A 12,874-nucleotide genomic window follows, 5' to 3' on the forward strand; every position below is an offset into this window, starting at 1 on the left:
TCGCTTCAGCTACTACCCAAGACATGACCCCATGGGAAGACCGATGACCATGCCCCCGCACACGGAGATGAACCACTATGTAGCACACCTCGACTTCATGCTGTGCAAGACCCGCAAGGAGCTGGACAACGCCCTCGCCTCTCGCCAAGCACATTACCCATGAAGACGAAGAATCCACCCGGAAGAGTAGTATCACTCCAGCACTTGAGTAGGTGTGAGTTGTATCACGATCCCCTTGTATCGTAGAGCGAATGAATGGTTCCTCCAACCAACGGTGTGTTAGATTTGTAATGTATGATGTTTGGTATGAATGAAAAAGTGTTGCTGGTTTTTACCCCCTCAACACTACTCAAGTTTTCAAGTTTGAACTTTTTTGAACTTTAAATCAAACAAACCATAGAAATTTCCCTCTTATCTTATCATCTACCTCGATGTTCAGATGGCCCCACCAACCCGCAGTGCCAACCAAGACGCCATGATGCAGATGCTAGAAATGATGATGGCAGACCGAGAAGCCGAGAGAGCTGAACGCCAAGCCAACATAGCTGCACTGCAGCAGATCGCTCAGAATAACAACGGCCATGGAAACCACGACCACCCTAGGTCAAAACTAAAGAACTTTCAGAACACCAACCCACCCATTTTCAGCAAGACTGAAGAGCCACTAGATGCAGATGACTGGCTCCAGACAATGGAGAACAACCTGGAAGTTGCGGGAGTTGAAGCCGCAGAAAAAGTACTATTCGCCACCCACTACCTGTCAGGACCTGCAAGAGCCTGGTGGACAAGCGCCCGCGCAATGAATGTGGGACAGATGATGACCTGGGAAGACTTCAAGCTGAAGTTTAGCAAGTACCATGTGCCCCAAGGACTGATTAAGAAGATGAGAGACGAGTTCCGCGAACTCAAGCAAGGCAGAATGTCCGTGGTAGAATACCGCGACAGATTCCTCACTCTGTCAAGGTACGCCCCGGACGAAACCGACACCAATGAGAAGCGGAAGGAAAGATTTCTGAACGGATTACACGACGAGATGCAGACTGTACTGGTCAACATTCCCTTTGCTGACCTAGAAGCCCTGATGGACTTCGCCATCCAGATGGAGGGCAAGCTTCACCAAGCCAACGAGAATCGCAAACGCCGGATGATGAACCAGCATGGGTCCATCAATACCCAGAAGTACCGCAACAACTCATCTGGAGGATTTGCTCCAAGATACAACAAGCCCACTGCCCAGACTTACCGCCCAAACTACACCAATAACCATGGAGGACCCCCGAAGCCCGGAGGCAACAACAACAACAATCACACCAGCAACAACAACTCCAACAACAACAACAACGGGAACAACAACAACAACAACAACAACAACAACAACAACACTGGCCCTAGGACTGGAAGCAACGCCATCCCCGTCGCCACCAAGGACAAGGCCACCATCACTTGTTATGAGTGTGGAGTGGTTGGGCATTACTCCAACGAGTGCCCCAAGAGGTTAGCCAAGATTGCCGCCAACACCGCTGCACCTGCTCAGAACCAGCGCCGCTTTGCTGCAAGAAGGAACCAGAACAACAACAACGGCCGCCTCTACAACATGACTGCAACGGAAGCCCAAGAAGCACCTCAGGCCATGCCAAGTACGTTTTCCTGTTAAATCATATCGCCCAATCTCTCTTAGGAACCTAACTTTTCTCAAAATCTCGGGACGAGATTTGTTTAAGGGGAAGGGTTTGTAACATCCCAAATTTTAAAACAAAGAGAAAATGAATTTCCTTTTTCCAAAAATGAGAACCAACAAAAACTTTTCTTACATAGGGTGCTATGCATAGTACTCATCCCTAACCCTTGTGTTATTGCCATGATTGTTTTTTTATTACTTTGAACACATTTCAAAACCCTAAACCCTAACCTTCTATAAACCAAGTGGATCTATTTGGAGAAACCAAAATAAAGTAAAAAGACATATGTGGGCCTATAGCCCTAATATGTAAATCTTGAACCCTACCTTTCTTATTTTGCTAAATGGTGGTGAACCATGGTAAACCCCACTAAACCCTAAACCTCATCTCTCTTATCACCATCCTTTGAAAAACAAAATAAAAAGAAACGATCTTAAATAAGAAAAAGACATATGTAAGCCTATGGATAATTTGGCAAACAATAACTTTTGCCATGGCTACCTTGTGTAGATGTTTTGAAATACCTCAACAAACCTAATTTAAGGCTTACCACCCAAATCTGGGTGAAACCAAAAAGAAAACAAAAATCAAATAAAACATATGCATAGAGGCATATGTGGCACTTAGCCATAATATCAATTCTTGACCTAGGCACCCACCCTTTCCAAAATGGTTTGAACCCTTTACCCAACTCCATCTAACCCTAAATAAACATTACCCATGCCTAAGTGAAGCAAATAAAAAGAAAAGAATAAAAGTAGAAAATCACAAAACCCTCACATATGGATTATGCCATTTTTTTACAAATATTTGACCTGGACCATTTTGGCCTTCACCATTAGTTGTATTATGTTACTAAACACTTATTACAACTTTTGGAATCAAATAAACACAAATCAAATCAAATTCAAACTCAAATTGGGATCACATATGATAATGGTCAAATCTGCCATTTATATTCTGGTCACTACTTTGAGCCCCTGGATTTCAAGTTTTTCAAACCAAACATTCCCAATTCTTTGCACCACATCCAAGAGCACATCAAGGTGAACAAATTTGGTAAAGACCACCATGTAAAATTCATCTTGGATCAAATTCTATGCTCATGCAAAGTTGAGACTTTTTATCAAATGCAACAATCTCACACATTGCAATTTTTGCAATTCTTTTATTTTTAAATTCCACCACCACTTGTGAATGTCTCTGGTCATTTGCAACTCATCCAAACCTACCATTTTCAAGTGTTGGAACCATAGTGCATAGATCAAATTTGGCACAAATTTGAGATTTGCAAATAGGCATCAATTTCAAACACTATTCTAAATAGTATTTTAGCCCAACCTTGACCTCCACTTGAACCCTACTTGCTCCCTGGTGCCCTCTGCATCCAACACTAGCATAGTAACCCTAGGGAGAAGCCCTAGCTTGGCATGGACATGGCCATGCCGGACATGTTCCACCTTGTCTCTTCTCCCCTCTTCCCCTTCCTCTCCAACCCTGGCCCTGGTGCCCATTAGCTCCACCTCGACCTCCTACCCTAACCTACACAATCCCTGGTCGAGCAGGAGGCCGACCATCACCGGACGACGCGCGCCCAGGGTGACCAGGCCATGCCGATGGCGTCGCCCATGGAAAAGCACTGGCCACGCGCCGCTCCAACGCTCGACGCCACCCTGGCCCCCCTCTCCACCTGCTGAGCTTCGCCGCCGCAACGCCAACCCGCCAGACACGCGCCTGTGTCCTCGCGAGCGCCGTCGCCGTCGACCACCTTGCCATTTTCCTGCAGCCGTGCCGCCAGACATCGACGTCGCCCGCGCTCACCTGGCCGTCCCCCACCTCGCCAGCAAGCGCTCTAGCTTCGCCTGGACGCCGCCTACGCAGCCCTGCCCTCGCCTGCTGATACGTCTCAAACGTATCTATAATTTCTTATGTTCCATGCTACTTTATTGATGATACTCACACGTTTTATACATACTTTATGTCATATTTATGCATTTTCCGGCAATAACCTATTAACAAGATGCCGAAGAGCTAGTTGCTGTTTTCTGCTGTTTTTGGTTTCAGAAATCCTACAAAGGAAATATTCTCGGAATTGGACGAAATCAACGCCCAGGGTCTTATTTTTCCACGAAGCTTCCAGAAGACCGAAAGGGAAACGAAGTGGGGCGACGAGGCGCCGACACAACAGGGCGGCGCGGCCAGGGCTTGGGCCGCGCGGCCCTGGCGTGTGGGGCCCTCGTGACGCCCCCTGACCTACCCTTCCGCCTACATATAGCCTTCGTCGCGAATACCCCACTACCGAGAGCCACGATACGGAAAACCTTCCAGAGACGCCGCCGCCGCCAAACCCATCTCGGGGGATTCAGGAGATCGCCTCCGGCACCCTTCCGGAGAGGGGAATCATCTCCCGGAGGACTCTTCATCGCCATGATCGCCTCCGGAGTGATGTGTGAGTAGTTCACCCCTGGACTATGGGTCCATAGCAGTAGCTAGATGGTTGTCTTCTCCTCATGTGCTATCATTGTTCGATCTTGTGAGCTGCCTAACATGATCAAGATCATCTATTTGTAATGCTACATTTTGTGTTTGTTGGGATCCGATGAATATGGAATAATATGTTATGTTGATTATCAATCTGTCATCTATGTGTTGTTTATGATCTTGCATGCTCTCCGTTGCTAGTAGAGGCTCTGGCCAAGTCGTTACTTGTAACTCCAAGAGGGAGTATTTATGCTCGATAGTGGGTTCATGCCTCCATTAAATCTGGGACAGTGACAAAAAGTTCTAAGGTTGTGGATGTGCTGTTGCCACTAGGGATAAAACATCAATGCTATGTCTAAGGATATTTGTGTTGATTACATTACGCACCATACTTAATGCAATTGTCTATTGTTTGCAACTTAATACTGGAAGGGGCGCGGATGCTAACCCGAAGGTGGACTTTTTAGGCATAGATGCATGCTGGATAGAAGTCTATGTACTTTGTCGTAATGCCCAATTGAATTTCACACCCTCATCATAATATGTATGTGCATTGCCATGCTATCTTTAGTTGTCAATTGCCCAACTGTAATTTGTTCACCCAACATGCTATTTCTTATTGGAGAGACACCACTAGTTAACTGTGGACCCCGGTCCATTCTTTACATCAAAAACAATCTACTGCAATACTTGTTCTTACTGTTCTTCGCAAACATCATCATCCACACTATACATCTAATCCTTTGTTACAGCAAGCTGGTGAGATTGACAACCTCACTGTCACGTTGGGACAAAGTATTTTGGTTCTGTTGTGCAGGTTCCACGTTGGCGCCGGAATCCCTGGTGTTGCGCCGCACTACACTCCGCCACCATCAACCTTCAACGTGCTTGTTGGCTCCTACTGGTTCGATAACCTTGGTTTCTTACTGAGGGAAAACTTGCTGCTGTACGCATCACACCTTCCTCTTGGGGTTCCCAACGGACGCGTGTTGTACGCGTATTAAGCTCTTTTTCTGGCGCCGTTGCCGGGGAGATCAAGACACGCTGCAAGGGGAGTCTCCACTTCCAATCTCTTTACTTTGTTTTTGTCTTGCTTTACTTTATTTTATTTACTGCTTTGTTTGCTTTCTTTATATCAAAAACACACAAAAATTAGTTACTTGTTTTACTTTACTTAATTCCATGCATGTTTTTTTTTTCACTAGTTAGGCTTAATGGAAAACAACAAAAATATTAGAGATCTTTATAGTATTTATCTTGAGTTAGGACATGAGGTGTTTGAAGAGAAAATTAAAAAACCTATGGAACTTTATATGCGTGCTAATGGCAATGTTATTAGTATGAATGCTTTGAACACCATTGTTGCTAATGCTATGGAAAATTCTAAACTTGGGGAAGCTGGTTTTGATGAGCATGATATTTCTAGTCCCCCAAGCATGGAGGAGAAAATTTACTTTGATGATACTCTACCTCCTATATATGATGATTATGGTGATGAGAATAAGAATGATAGCTATTTTATTGAATTTGCTCCCACTACAATTAATAGTAATGACTATGCTTATGTGGAGAGTAATAATTTTATGCATGTAGCTCATGATAAGAATATTTCATGTGATAGTTATATTGTTGAGTTTGTTCATGATGCTACTGAAAATCTTTATGAGAGAGGACAATATGGTTGTAGGGATTTCCATGTTACTAAAACACCTCTCTTTTTGTTGAAAATCTTGAAGTTGCGCTTGTCTAGTTTTCCTATGCTTATTGCATTATGCTTACATGACTTGTTTATTTACAAGATTACTTTTCATAGGAAGTGGGTTAGACTTAAAAGTGTTTCTTATTTGCTTTTGATGCTCTCTTTTACTTCAACTCTTATTTCTTGTGAGAGCATTATTAAAATTACTGAGCCCATCTTAATGGCTATAAAGAAAAGCGCTTATGGGAGACAACCCATTATTTTATTTTTGCACTTTTGTTTTATATTTGAGTCTGGGAAGTTGTTACTATTGTAGCAAACTCTCTTTATCTTTATTTCAATGCATTGTTGTGCCAAGTAAAGTTTTTGATAGTAAAGATCATACTAGATTTGGATTACTGTGCAGAAACAGATTTCTTGCTGTCACGAATTTGAGTAGTATTCTCTGTAGGTAACTCAGAAAAATCTGCCAATTTACGTGAGTAATCGTCAGATATGTACGCAACTTTCATTCAATTTGAGCATTTTCATCTGAGTAATTTTAGTGCCCCAGAAAAATTCGTCTTTACAGACTGTTCTGTTTTGACAGATTCTACCTTTTATTTCGCATTGCCTCTTTTGCTATGTTTGATGGATTTCTTTGTTCCATTAACTTTCAGTAGCTTTGTGCAATATCCAGAAGTGTTAAGAATGATTATGTCACCTCTGAACATGTGAATTTTTGATTATGCACTAACCCTCTAATGAGTTTGTTTTGAGTTTGGTGTGGAGGAAGTTTTCAAGGATCAAGAGAGGAGGATGATACAATATGATCAAAGAAAGTGAAAGCTCTAAGCTTGGGGATGCCCCCGTGGTTCATCCCTGCATATTTCAAGAAGACTCAAGCATCTAAGCTGGGGATGCCCAAGACATCCCCTTCTTCATCGACAACATTATCAGGTTCCTCTAGTGAAACTATATTTTTATTCCGTCACATCTTATGTGCTTTACTTGGAGCGTCTGTATGTTCTTGTTTTTGTTTTGTTTGAATAAATTGGATCCTAGCATTCATTATGTGGGAGAGAGACACGCTCCGCTGTTGCATATGAACACATATGTTTTTAGCTTTATTCTTAGTGTTCATGGCGAAGGTTGAAACTGCTTCGCTAATTGTTATATGGTTGGAAACAGAAAATGTTACATGTGGTAATTGGTATAATGTCTTGAATAATTTGATACTTGGCAATTGTTGTGCTCATATAGATCATGTTTAAGCTCTTGCATCATATACTTTGCACCTATTAGTGAAGAAATACATAGAGCTTGCTAAAATTTGGTTTGCATGATTGGTCTCTCTAAGGTCTAGATATTTTCTGGTAAGGGTTTGAACAACAAGGAAGACATTGTAGAGTCTTATAATGCTTGCAATATGTTCTTATGTGAGTTTTGCTGTACCAGTTCATACTTGTGTTTGCTTCAAACAACCTTGCTAGCCTAAGCCTTGTATTGAGAGGGATTACTTCTCATGCATCCAAAATCCTTGAGCCAAAAACTATGCCATTTGTGTCCACCATACCTACCTACTACATGGTATTTCTCTGCCATTCCAAGTAAATTGCTTGAGTGCTACCTTTAAAATTCCATTCTTTGTCTTTGCAATATATAGCTCATGGGAAAAATAGCCTAAAAACTATTGTGGTATTGAATATGTACTTATGTATCTTATTTCTTATTAAGTTGCTTGTTGAGCGATAACCATGTTCCTGGGGACGCCATCAACTATCTTTGTTGAATGTCATGTGAGTTGCTATGCATGTTCGTCTTGTCTGAAGTAAGGGTGATTTATCATGATTTGAATGGTTTAAGTATGCATATTGTTAGATAAGAACATTGGGGCGCTAACTAAAGCCATGATCCATGGTGGAAGTTTCAGTTTTGGACAACAATCCTCAATCTCTTATGAGAATATTATCTGTTGTTGAATGCTTATGCATTAAAGAGGAGTCCATTATCTGTTGTCTATGTTGTCCCGGTATGGATGTCTAAGTTGAGAATAATCAAAAGCGAGAAATCCAATGTGAGCTTTCTCCTTAGACCTTTGTACAGGCGGCATAGAGGTACCCCTTTGTGATACTTGGTTAAAACATATGTATTACAATGATAATCCATGTAAATCCGAGCTAATTAGGACAAGGTGCGGGCACTATTGGTAATCTATGCATGAGGCTTGCAACTTATAGGATATCTTATACATAACACATATGCTTTATTACTACCGTTAACAAAATTGTCTCTTGTTTTCAAAATAAAAGCTCTAGCACAAATATAGCAATCCATGCTTCCCTCTTCGAAGGGCCATTCTTCTACTTTTATGGTTGAGTCAGTTTACCCACTTCTTTCTATCTTAGAAGCAAACACTTGTGTTAACTGTGCATTGATTCTTACATACTTGCTTATTTGCATTCATCATATTACTTTGCATTGACAAATCCATGAGATATACATGTTACAAGTTGAAAGCAACCGCTGAAACTTATATCTTCATTTGTGTTGCTTCAATGCCTTTACTTTGAATTTATTGATTTATGAGTTAACTCTTATGCAAGACTTATTGATGCTTGTCTTGAAAGTACTATTCATGAAAAGTCTTTGCTATATGATTCATTTGTTTAACCATTGTCTTTACCATTGCTTCGAATCACTTCATTCATTACATGTGCTTACAATAGTATTGATCAAGATTATGATAGCATGTCACTTCAGAAATTATCTTTGTTATCGTTTACCTACTCGAGGACGAGTAGGAACTAAGCTTGGGGATGCTTGATACGTCTCAAACGTATCTATAATTTCTTATGTTCCATGCTACTTTATTGATGATACTCACACGTTTTATACATACTTTATGTCATATTTATGCATTTTCCGGCACTAACCTATTAACAAGATGCCGAAGAGCCAGTTGCTGTTTTCTGCTGTTTTTGGTTTCAGAAATCCTACAAAGGAAATATTCTCGGAATTGGACGAAATCAACGCCCAGGGTCTTATTTTTCCACGAAGCTTCCAGAAGACCGAAAGGGAAACGAAGTGGGGCGACGAGGCGCCGACACAACAGGGCGGCGCGGCCAGGGCTTGGGCCGCGTGGCCCTGGCATGTGGGGCCCTCGTGACGCCCCCTGACCTACCCTTCCGCCTACATATAGCCTTCGTCGCGAATACCCCACTACCGAGAGCCACGATACGGAAAACCTTCCAGAGATGCCGCCGCCGCCAAACCCATCTCGGGGGATTCAGGAGATCGCCTCCGGCACCCTGCCGGAGAGGGGAATCATCTCCCGGAGGACTCTTCGTCGCCATTGTCGCCTCCGGAGTGATGTGTGAGTAGTTCACCCCTGGACTATGGGTCCATAGCAGTAGCTAGATGGTTGTCTTCTCCTCATGTGCTATCATTGTTCGATCTTGTGAGCTGCCTAACATGATCAAGATCATCTATTTGTAATGCTACATTTTGCGTTTATTGGGATCCGATGAATATGGAATACTATGTTATGTTGATTATCAATCTATCATCTATGTGTTGTTTATGATCTTGCATGCTCTCCGTTGCTAGTAGAGGCTCTGGCCAAGTCGTTACTTGTAACTCCAAGAGGGAGTATTTATGCTCGATAGTGGGTTCATGCCTCCATTAAATCTGGAACAATGACAGAAAGTTCTAAGGTTGTGGATGTGCTGTTGCCACTAGGGATAAAACATCAATGCTATTTCTAAGGATATTTGTGTTGATTACATTACGCACCATACTTAATGCAATTGTCTGTTGTTTGCAACTTAATACTGGAAGGGGTGCGGATGCTAACCCGAAGGTGGACTTTTTAGGCATAGATGCCTGCTGGATAGCGGTCTATGTACTTTGTCGTAATGCCCAATTGAATTTCACACTACTCATCATAATATGTATGTGCATTGTCATGCCATCTTTATTTATCAATTTCCCAACTTTAATTTGTTCACCCAACATGCTATTTCTTATTGGAGAGACACCACTAGTGAACTGTGGACCCCGGTCCATTCTTTACATCAAAAACAATCTACTGCAATACTTTTTCTTACTATTCTTCGCAAACATCATCATCCATACGATACATCTAATCCTTTGTTACAGCAAGCCGGTGATATTGACAACCTCACTATCACGTTGGGGCAAAGTATTTTGGTTGTGTTGTGCAGGTTCCACATTGGCGCCGGAATCCCTGGTGTTGCGCCGCACTACACTCCGCCACCATCAACCTTCAACGTGCTTCTTGGCTCCTACTGGTTCGATAACCTTGGTTTCTTACTGAGGGAAAACTTGCTGCTGTACGCATCACACCTTCCTCTTGGGGTTCCCAACGGACGCGTGCTGTACGCGTATCACCTGCCCCCTTCCATCGCCAGAATTGCCTCTCCGCTGTCGACCTCGCCGCAGACCCACGGTCACCTCGCGCCATTATAAATAGAGCCAACCCCGCGCCTCCTTCTCCACACCAAACCTGCTCGCCTCCTTCTCCTTGATCTCCTCGACCCATTTCCCCTCTCCAATTCCCACCAGAGCTCGCCAATTGCTCGCTGGAGTCCGCGGCGGTGTTGAGGAAGAAGCCGTCGATTGACGCCTCCCCGAGCGATGCCGCCGGTACCAGTGCACTCCCCATCCTCGACAACCTCCTCCTGCCTCGTCGCTGACCCTCGCCGGAGCCCTAGCTCGCCGCCGACCCCCTACCTCCGCCGGGCTAGCGCCTCCCTCTCGTCGACGACGACGAAGCTCCACTGCCCGATCAGCTTCTAATCCTACGGCTCACAGTGACAGATACCGATTCGGTGAGTTTCAGTCACTGACCACTGGGTCCCACTGTCAGTTGGCCTGCAACGCTAGCTGGGCCGGCCCACCTCTCTCTTCCCCGATTCGGCCTGTTAATTTTCCCGCCTAGGCCCAAAATTCAAATTCTGTTAAATCCTTTTTAGTATGAATTAAAATACTGGTCCTGTGCTAAAATTCAAATAGTTTCAAATCTACCCAACCAAACTTGGTGAAATTTATATTGTTGGAAAGCTTATGAAAAGCTCTATCCAACCACACTGGTTTCACACCAAAATATTTTGTAGAATTAATGGGACAAAAATAACAAGGCAGAGACTTTTTCAACTTCAAATAATTCTTAAAAATCAACCAAAAGTGATATTAAGTTGATTTAAACTCTCATAGCTCACATTTCACTTACACTAATTGTTTCTGCAAAAATATGGTGTGGTCACTTTGAGTGATCATGGCCTAGTTTAAATAAAAGACTATATGGCTAGTTTAGTTAAGTGATATTGTCCAAAACTATTATGCAAATCATATGAAGTGTTTTACTTCATTTAAGTCTTGTCCCAAGTACTTTCATATGAAGTTTGGATCCTGGTCAAATTACTCTCACATGAAATACTTGGTGATATTAAATCCTAATTAGCATTGTTAAATAGTATGAGGTATTCTACCTCATTTAAATCATTTTCCCAAATGATGATGAATGGTTGACTTAGGTCAACATGATTTCATGTATGATTGTTTGAGGAAGTTAAATCTTAAGAAGATTCAATGATAGGAAATTATTCCTCAAGAACTAAATGGAAACTATCATGTACATATATAATGAGAGGAAATTATTTCTCTAACACTAAGTGAGAAAAACCTAGAATAATTTTTGGTAGCAATGCTAAGTGATGATGCTAGATCATTTGGAGTGAGCCATTAAGGCTAATTAAGGCTACTTAAGTATTGTTTGGTGATTGTATCCTCGTATTCGTGTATAGACGCTAGTACCGGAGAATACCGGGAAGGGGAAGGATTCTACCCAGAAGGAGAAAAGAACTTTGACCACCTCAACAACCAAGGCAAGCTAACACCTTTGCAAGCTCTACTCTTGCAAGCTAATATTCTTGCAAAGTGCAAAGCCCTTTGGGGCAAGGCACCATTAGTCTACCTTACTTAGCACAATTCTATCCCAAGTTTTTACCTTACAAGTTTTTACTTGATTTATTAAAGAGTTACTTTTATAGTTAACTTTGGTCTAAGTTAAGAGTAGTACTAGAGTAGCAAAGTGAGTCTCAAAGCTAGCCAAGCAAGATAGCACCCCTCATGATTAGTGCTAGTGCTAATATTAAAACTTGACTACTCTAGATGGGAACATGTGACTTGAATTGAATTTGAAACCTTGGAATGATGAGTAATTCCATTGAATGATTTTTGAAGGTGAATATGACTTGGAGAAGATGGTGATTTTTGATTAAAACTGATATTGGTTTGGATGTGATACCTTTCCAATTTTTGAGTACCCCCACAATACCTGATTATGGGTAGGGCTTAACTGGAAGTTTATACATCTTAGTATGGGTTCCCTCTGAACAAGCATCATAGGGGTTATGCCGAGGCTTCCTCCGTTGTATGAGAAATGATGTGAATTGAGATGAATTGTACGGCCAAGCCCTGTGCAGTTCCCAGGCTGACAGTTGGTCTTCACTGGGATGCCAAGCTCATGAGGAGAGGTACCTATACTAGGGTATGTAAGTGAAAGGTTATGGTTGATGATCCGCGTACCGTGTTACGATGATTCGGGGTTATTCTCGACAGATGTAATCAAATGTTGTGGCACAAGTGTGCAACCTCTGCAGAGTGTAAACCTATTCGAATAGCCGTGTCCATGGTTACAGACGGTTGGAAAAGCCATACAGTTTCCGGTGTCAGATTCTTGAAAATGTTGGTGAAGTGAATGGTCAATGGTGACTTGTTTTTGAATCACAACTGAGTTGTGAGAATGACACTAATGTTCCCACTTGAGTTAGTTAGCACATGATTAAGGCTTTTCTCAAATACTTGTGAACTAAAATTGGCTTTATGCAAAATAAACTAGAGCTTAGCACCCCCTCACTAGAACTGTTAGTACTTACACTAGGATTAGTTTGCGAGTACTTTAAAGTACTCACGGCTGTGTCCCTGGCTATTCAAATGGCCAGACTATGAA

The sequence above is a fragment of the Lolium perenne genome, chromosome 5, assembly GCF_019359855.2.
Source record: "Lolium perenne isolate Kyuss_39 chromosome 5, Kyuss_2.0, whole genome shotgun sequence".
NCBI lineage: Eukaryota > Viridiplantae > Streptophyta > Magnoliopsida > Poales > Poaceae > Lolium > Lolium perenne.